Here is a 9,652-nt window from a genome sequence, read left to right on the forward strand (position 1 = left end):
TGTGTATCTCTCTCAAGGACATAACTTATTATTAAAATGTTTTAATCTATAATATTAATTTTAAATTTCCATTACATTATATATAAATAATAATGTTGAAATAGTTTATTTCATAATGATCTTTGAACATTTTATTGATAACCCACACAAAAATTAATTTTTTTTGTTATTAATAGTTTTTAAAACAATAAAATGTACACATGTAAATGTCTTTCAATTATTGTTCACTTAAATATAAAATTATTTTATTTAAACAATTTAAATATTTTGTTTATGATTAGTATTACATATTTTTTGTTGTTCATGGTTAAATAGTAATTTTTTAAGATTATTAATATTTTTAAAATATCATAATATGATGATGATAATGGTTAACGTTCATTGAGACCAAACTTTGGTCTATCGGATCTAAAGAAACAAATATTTAGTTTGATTTAAGATTTTATTCCTATGCTCAAAAAGCTTGGAGAGAATCATCCTGAGTTCTCTATAATTTTGACAACGTAAAAGGTTTTTGACAACATAAAAGGCTAGTATTGCAACAAATATTTTGAAACTGAGATCTAATATGGTTGTACCCAAGGCACTCTAAGAGGAAGTGATTTTCATCCTCGATGTTTGTATTCTCACCGAGATGACAGAACCTTTCCATCCATGGCGTTTTAGGAACTACCCAACCTGCGTTTCACTATGGAGCTCATGAGAGTTCGTTCTAATCTTGGCTATATTAATTTTCTTCTTTGAGCTAGTTAAGACAGAGAGATACTTTTGATCTTCTAGGGTGGGGTTGATGACTTCCTTATAATATCTTAATTTTCTTTTAGTTGCTAAATCTTTCTCACACCACATTTTTTCTTTGAACTTAGAAGTTAACAATATTTTTAATGTTATTAATGTTTTGCAATGCAACATTCTGGTGGATCTCCCAATGGTTTAACCAGGCCCTGGTGTCTTTATACCAACTTCGTTTGAGCCTTAGGTGGTTTTGGCTGGAATTTAAAGCTAGCTTAGGAAGTCTATGGTCTCCTATATTATTGAGTTTGTGCTTATACAACAAAAGCCTAATCATAGCTAGGCTCTTGATAAGGGAAAAACCCACTTCTATAAAAAAGAATAAAATAGAATGTGTTGCTTTTAATTTTAATATATATATATATATATATATATATATATATATATATATATTAAAAATGTTATAGATTTATTTTTTTTTTAATTGAAAAGTTATCATAACTTAATTATTATACTAGTAGTGAATATATTCATTATAACCATGTATTTAACTTTATATTCAATATGGAAAAAATTATACAACTAAATCTTAAAAATAATTAAAAATAAAATTTATATATTTTTAACGTAAAAAATAATAAATATTACTTTTTAAAAATATTTTATTTGAATACAATATATCAATATTATATTAAATAATAAACTAATTATAAATCCATTTTTTACTAAATTAATATTAGAATTTTGTTATTATATTAAATAATAAATTAATTATAAATCCATTTTTTATTAAATTAATATTAGAATTTTGTTATTTGGACTCATTTCTGGTAAAACCAGAAAGAATGACACTAAGAAAAACATAAAGATGATTAATTCGACACCCAATCTGCAGGTCGTTGGCGTGACAAACTAAGTGGTGAGAATTGTCCAGCATGAACTCTGCTGCCTTTATCCGTCGCTGAAGCTCCTGAACATTGCCATTCCAGCTTACGACTTTCACAGTATTGGAAGGAACTGAGTCTGAAGCGCAGGAAATGTAATTGCCCATTACGAATATTGATTTCCTGTCGATATTTTGCTGCGGTTGAGAGTAATGGAGGAAACGGATTGTAACTGCAGACAAGGTGGGCAACGCATTTATAAGAGTCACATTGATCTCTGGTTACAGCGCGTGAAGGTTCGTCCTTATCACAGAAAGCGGAGAGAAGACACAGAGGAAAAGGCGGAGTTTATGTTGTGCAGAGGCCCACACGCGTTCACGGAGCCAATCAGTCAACTTGTGAGTAAAGTTGCGAAAATCGGGCAGAGCAGGAGAGTCGAGGAAGAAACTTCCGCCATGGAAATAGACGATTAGCAGCAGGCAGAAAATCAAAATCAAATAGAGTGAGCGGGAAAATTCAAAATGTAAAAAGTGCGCCCTTAAAATTCAAATCTCAAAATATAATTAAAATCTTGGATAATTGCCGGAGGTAGAGTGATCGAGTTGCCCGAAATTCTATGGATATGTATGGCTTTCATGGATATGTACCCTGCAACCTAAAATTTGAACCTAGCTTAGAAAATAAAAACTATTTTTCTCAAACCAAAATAGCTCTAATTTTTTAAAAATGGGAGGGGCTAGTTCCCTATAATGGGCACTTTTCTTTCGTACATATATTACATATACATGTCCGAACGAGGCTGACAACCGTCACATCGTGAACCATCACCGGAGAATAAACCAAGATTCTGAATACGCTACAGCACGCGCAGCTCCACGGATTCAAACGTGGCCGAGGGTGTGCAAATCAACTGCCGCGACCGTTACAACATGCACTCACGTACAAACTAACTATTTCTTCCAAACCAAAATAATTCCAATTAATCACAATTAAATTATATATTTAATATATAAAAACATCTGCAACCTAAACTTTAAACCTAAACTTAGAAAATAAAAACTATTTTTCTCAAACCAAAATAACCCTAATTTAACTAACCATTTCTCCCCAACCAAAATAACTCCAATTAACCACCATTAAATTATATATTTAATATACAAAAACATTCCATATTTAAAAAACCTTTAAAACATTTACATTATAAGAAATTTACAATATAAACTTATAACTCTAAACAAATCTCAAATAAATGCTAAGCTGGAAAACAATCAAAAAAAATCCTCCACAACATAGGATCTGCGAGGCTCTTGGAAGATGGCTCACTAAATAGTGTTCCTACTGAAAGTCTTCTCAATTCCAGGGAGCGAACTTCTATTTGCTGCAGTAGCACACAACTGTCACACGATGAAGGGGAAATTTTGGCTGGGATAATGTCTACAGTGAAATGTTACAAATTTTGTTAGCTAAAATAAGGATTTCAGCAGCCCGTCTAGCTCAGTTGGTAGAGCGCAAGGCTCTTAACCTTGTGGTCGTGGGTTCGAGCCCCACGGTGGGCGTTTACCATTTTAGCCTGAATTTTACAATTTTGAGGAAACACGTTAACTGTTTTTGCCTGAATTTTACAATTTCGAGGAAACACGTTAACTGTTTTTGCCTGAATTTTATAATTTTGAGGTAACAGAATTTTACAATTTTGAGGAAACACGTTAACTGTTTTTGCCTGAATTTTACAATTTTGAGGAAACACGTTAACTGTTTTTGCCTGAATTTTACAATTTTGAGGAAACATAGTGTAGTGGGCGTTAACTGTTTTTGCCTGATTTTTACAATTTTGAGGAAACATAGTGTAGTGGGCGTTAACTGTTTTTGCCTGATTTTTACAATTTTGAGGAAACACGTACTGTTTTTGCCTGATTTTTACAATTTTGAGGAAACATAGTTGTTGCATTTTTTTTGTAATTCTTTTTTAGGAGACATTTTGTTGTTGTAATAGTTTTTGGTCTCTGGAATTTTGGTTTTTGGAATGGGTAGTTGTTGGTCTCTGGAATTTTGGTGTTTGGAATTGATTTGCAAAGAATCACATCGATGTTACACTTTCTTAATAAAAAAAATTTTAAAAAGCATCCTGTTGTGGTAGTAGTTACAGTTTTTTGGTAAATTTATTTTAAAAAAACATCCTGTTATAGTAGTTGTTGTTGCACTTTCTTGGTAAATTTCTTTTAAGGAAACATCCTGTTGTAGTAGTTGTTGCACTTTCTTTGTATGACAAATATTTTTTCGAGGAAACATCCGTGGTGTAGTAGTTGTTGTTGCACTTTCTTTGAGGAAACATCCAGTTGTAGTAGTTATTCTTGCACTTTCTTTGTAAAATTTTGAGGGAACATCCTGTTGCAGTAGTTGTTGTTGTTTCTTTCGAGGCAAATGAATTTCACATTTTTGAGGAAACATCCTATTGTATTAGTTGTTGCAGGTTCGAGCCATACAGTGGGCGTTAACGCTTTTAGCCTGAATTTTACAATTTTACTTGTTGCAGTTTCGAGCCCCATGGTGGGCGTTAACAGTTTTAGCCTGAATTTTACAATTTTACTTGTTGCAGGTTCGAGCCCCACGGTGAGCGTTAACAGTTTTAGCCTGAATTTTACCATTTTGAGGAAACATGCTGTTGTAGTACTTGTTGCACTTTTTTAAAAATGAATTTCACATTTTTGAGGAAACATTTAGTTGTATTTTTTTTTGGAGTTGTTTCAGTGAGATTTTTTGGAATTTTTGGTGTTGACAAAAGATTTTGAGTTGAAATCTTGATTTGTGTTATTTAAACTGGTTTTTTTACTTATGATTTCAATACATTCTTACCCAATTTTAGAGAAATTAAACCGGAAAAACTCAACAGAAAACTTCCAAAAAATCTCACTAAAAACAAGCTATTTTCTTTTTAGGCAACTTCTTATTGCATTTTGAATTTTAGAGAAATTAGACCGGAAAAAACTTTCAAAAAAACTCACTAAAAACAAGCTTGTTTTTAGAAAACATCTTATTGCATTTTCTTTTGAACATATCTTATTGCATTTTCTTTTTAACATTTTCTTTTTAACATACATCTTATTATAGTAGTTGTCGCATTTTAATTTTACATTTGCTTTAAGAAACATTTTGTTGTAGTAGAGGAAACATCTTGTTGTACTTTGTTTAGAGGTTTGAGGAAACATTTTGTTGTAGTATTTGTTGCATTTTTTTTTCACGCAAATGAATTTCACATTTTTAATAAACATTCTATTGTAGTAATTGTTGCATTTCCTTTCGAGTTGCATTTTCATTCTAGGCAAATGAATTTTACATTTTATTTTTTTTTTATAGGAAACATCCTGTTGTAGTAGCGGTTGCACTTTCTTCCGAGGCAAATGAATTTCACATTTTAGAGGAAACATCGTGTTTTAGTAGTTGATGCACTTTCTTTCGAGCAAATGCATCTGGCTGCAATCACTTATTAAAGGGCGTATTTAATCATTCCTGGAACCAAAAAAATAAACATACCGGGACCAAAAAAAAATACATCTTGCTGTGCCAGAGTTGCAGCAATTGTTGCACTTTCTTTCGACGCAAATGCATCTGGCTGCAGTCACTTATTAAAGGGGTATTTAATCATTCCTGGAACCCCCAAAAAAAAATCATCTTGCTATACCAGAATTGCAGCAAACTGCCAGCCAAAAAAGAAAGGGGTAGTTGCATCGTGTAGTTGTTGTACTTTCTTTCGAGGCGTTACTGTTTTGTTGCATGTGGCTGCCGTCACTTATTAAAGGGGTATTTAATCATTCCTGGAACCCAAAAAAAATACATCTTGTACCAGAGTTGCAGCACGCTGCAATTTCGCTCGGAAAATTAGTTTTTGTCATAATTAAAAAATCTGATCAGTTTAAATTTTTTTATTGTGGAAATTGATTTAGCATTATCAAAAACTCCATTGTCACCCAAAATCTTGGAGATTTATTTCTAAAATTTCAGTAGGATATTTGTCAAAATCATGATAAAGTTTCCACTATTTTCTGGGCAGAATTGTGCCCTGGTTAGATTACTCTAAAAAAGGAAAAAACACATCTCCCTGTAGTAGAGTTGCAACTCCTTTCCACAAAGCATTAATATCATAGTTTACATTGATGGAAAAGAGGAAGATATTATAGTGGTGCCCATAGTTACATGCCTACTGCTCCCAGGGATTGGAGAGCAAGTATCCCACAAGTATTCCAGGCTCCCGCTTTCATGAAAGCTTGAGAGCTGGTAGGAAATGTTCCAAAGTACTTTGAAGTTTTTTGGGAGCTTCACTACAATGGTTTTGGGGTTTTAGGTACCTATTTCAAGCAGATTTTCACCTTTGGGGTACTTATGTTGAGCAGAGGTCACAAAGAGAGAGCCTATATTGAGCAAAGGTCACAAAGAGATAGTCATTTTATAAATTTCCTAACTTGAATTAATCAGTGTCATTTTATAAATTTCCTAACTTGAATTTAGAAATTGAATATAATATAAAGTTGCATGAAATCACATAATAATCAAGTAATAACAACCTTTTTCTGGTTTGGGAGTTACTCATATTTCTTTGTTGGCAAGGAATTTAATTGATAAATTGTTAACACATTAATATTGTGATTATTTGTGTTTTAAAATTCAATTTTTTTACATATTTAATTGCAAGATAAAATTTGATTAACAAATTTTAAATAAAAATAACTGGAGAACAAGAAAGGATTATACTATAAACCATGTGGACAGGTCCCAAAATACTCAAGCAGATGAACTATCAAAGAAAGGGCTCCAAACTCAAATAGGCAAATGGAAAATGAATATAACAATGGGAATGAAATGCACCAAATTCAGGATTTTTCACTTCCGGGTACATAATTCTCTCCCGTCACACATCAGGCCCTGGTATGTACCATGAACCTGTTCTTTGTTTTTTTCTCAAAAAGGCATACGCACATACCATGAACCTGTTTTTTGTTTTTTTTCTCAAAAGGCATACGCTTCTCAGATTTTGCAAGTATCGCCTGTTTTGGTTTTTTTCACCTATTTCCAGATTCTATTCTTGGTAAGGTTTTGTATGGTATAGATTGTATCCTGCACCTTTGCAGTTTGTCTTTTTATTGCGCTGAATGTCCATAAACCTGTTTTTTGTTTTTTTCAAAAGGCATACGCTTCTCAGATTTTACAAGTATCCCCTCTTTTGGTTTTTCTCACCTATTTCCACATTCTATTCTTGGTAAGGTTTTGTATTGTACAGATTGTATCCTGCACCTTTGCAGTTTGTCTTCTTATCGGGCTGCATGTATTAGCTTTCCATCTTTCTGTTTGTATTGGGACTCAATGGTTATAATACAATCATGTTTTTTTTTCATACTGAAAAAAAAACTCATACAATGCAAGTGATGTCCAATTTAAATATCCCAAACTAGACAGATGGAAGATCTAAAAATTTCGCCCGAGAATAGTTCTCACATGCAGCTTTTGACCTTCCAGAGACAAAAAGAACCATCTGAATCTTTGTAAGTAAGGGTACAGACCATAAACAAACCGAATCTTCATTGTGTTGCGAATAAATCTCAAAAAAGGCAGCGGTTTTTGATCCGAATCTTCATTGTGTTGCGAATAAATCTCAAAAAAGGCAGCGGTTTTTGAAACTGCAATTCGAAAGTTTATAAAATTGCAATTCGAAACTGCTCTTAGTTTACGAGAAGCAGTGGCATTTACTCTATGTAACAAAATTGTAAAGAGTTTGAGAAGATGAACCAGCTATGGAAAGTGGGATAAATCTTACTATAATCCAGAAGTTTTAGATTTTATTTATTTTAATTATTTTTGTGTAGGTTTAAGATTTATTTTTTTAATTAGTGTATTTTTAAAATCTAATAAATTTATATTTTTTCAAACTTAATAATAAAAAGCTTTTATAAAATTTATTAAGTTATTTATAATTTAAAAATAACAATTTGTAATTGAGTTTAGAGGTTTATTTTATAATAAAATGTTTTGATGTACATGTTATATAAAATACTTTAAAATCAACATGTATATATTATATATAGTTTAAAAAAAATTATGTATATGTCATATAAAGTTATTGAAAAAAAATATACCGGTTAAAATGTTTGAAGTGGTTTCACTATTTTATAGTATCTCGTTATTCTTTAGATATATAGTTTTTGTCAAAATCCAACAAATGTTTTTCGGGTTTACAAGTCTAAGTTATGTACTCTATATAGCATGAAAATTACATTGTATTTTGCACTCTAAAAAAAGTTTGCACTTGAAGAAATTTAATTCTTATGTTAGATCCATGCTTAATATGGATCTATACATTTATTGATGTTTTCCATTATTCAAAGATTTTCTGAATATATATATATATATATATATATATATATATATATATATATATATATATATATATATCATTTTTGAATGTATAAATGCAATGCATTCAAAGACTTCAAAATTTCATTTGGCATTTGGATTATGTAAACTACACAATTTAAATTATAACTCTAACAAATATTTACTGCATTTTACAAAATTGACTAAAAAACATACCTGAAAATGGGTCAAAATGTAGAGTAAGACTACTTCAAATATTTTAAGTATCATAATTTATTTTTTTCAATTTTTTTTAAACCATATAATATATATATATATATAGAGTTGAGATTGAAACATTTTATTTAACGTGGAAATCTTTTATGTATACACATTATCCACATTAATTATTTTTTGTTATTAATATATTTTTAAGTATATTTCAAAATTGTATAGACTACATAATTTAAATTACGACTCTATTACAAAATTGATTAAAATATATACTTGAAAAGAGTCAAAATGTAGAAAAGTATAATTACTTGAAATATTTTGGCCATAATAATTTATATTTTTCAATTTTTTTCATACATATATACAGCTTGAGTGGGCCTAATGGTTAAGAGCATGTGTTTCCTCCTAAGAGGTCACAGGTTCAAAACCAGAGGGGGGTAGAGTATGTAAAATTAGGAGTCAAATCACTGCGCAGAGGTGGGTCCCTTGTCCCACAAACAAGGGGATCTCATATACCAATTTGGTGTCTGGCTTAGCTCTGACCTTAAAAATAGATATTATTATTATTACTATTATTATTAATATATTCATAATTGAGATTGAAATAAATTATAAAAATATTTTATTTATTCACATTAATTATTTTTTACTTAATTTTGCATATTAAAATATTTATAATCTACATTGAATTTTATTATTATTATTATTGATATAGGAAACAAGGGGGTCTCATATACCAATTTGGTGTTTGGCTTGGCTATATTCATAATTGAGATTGAAATAAATTATAAAAATATTTTATTTATTCACATTAATTATTTTTTACTTAATTTTGCATATTAAAATATTTATAATCCACATTGAATTTTATTATTATTATTATTATTATTGATATAGGAAATAAGGGGGTCTCATATACCAATTTGGTGTCTAGCTTGACTTTGACCTTAAAAATAAATATTATTATTATATTCATAATTGAGATTAAAATAAATTATAAAAATATTTTATTTATTCACATTAATTATTTTTTAATTAATTTTACATATTAAAATAATCATTATTATTGTAGGAAATTGCTACACAGTAGACATGACATTGTGGTCTAAACCAAAACTCATTATCATGACAAAAGTCGAGGAGAATAGATAATAAGTCATATAAATAGGAGAGAGTGTGTTCAAGAAATTCACCAATTTCTTAAGTTTTGAAATCAAATTAATAAATATGAGAAGATGATATAAGTGGTATATAATATTGTATATTGTAATTAATATAAATTATCTCCACATATGTTTCTTATCATTGTTATTATTTAGTGGTAATATTAATATTTTTTTATAAGATATTAAATGTTAATGATATAATTGAGGATTATTAGTGATATTAACTAAACAGTATTAGATGTATATAATATTATTATATATTTTAATTATTATTAATTATTGAAAGTTATGTTA

At 29.7% G+C, this 9,652-nt stretch overlaps 1 non-coding gene across 1 annotated transcript; it reads left to right on the forward strand.

The window, feature by feature from the left end:
- The first annotated feature begins 3,099 nt into the window (after positions 1 to 3,099).
- On the forward strand, positions 3,100 to 3,172 carry TRNAK-CUU (transfer RNA lysine (anticodon CUU)). The gene has a single exon. It is a non-coding gene; the product is annotated as a tRNA-Lys (tRNA).
- The last annotated feature ends 6,480 nt before the right edge of the window (positions 3,173 to 9,652 follow it).

The sequence above is a fragment of the Pinus tabuliformis genome, chromosome 7 (genome assembly GCF_031772625.1).
Source record: "Pinus tabuliformis cultivar Carrire ecotype Pingquan chromosome 7, CPIR1, whole genome shotgun sequence".
Taxonomy (NCBI): Eukaryota; Viridiplantae; Streptophyta; class Pinopsida; order Pinales; family Pinaceae; genus Pinus; species Pinus tabuliformis.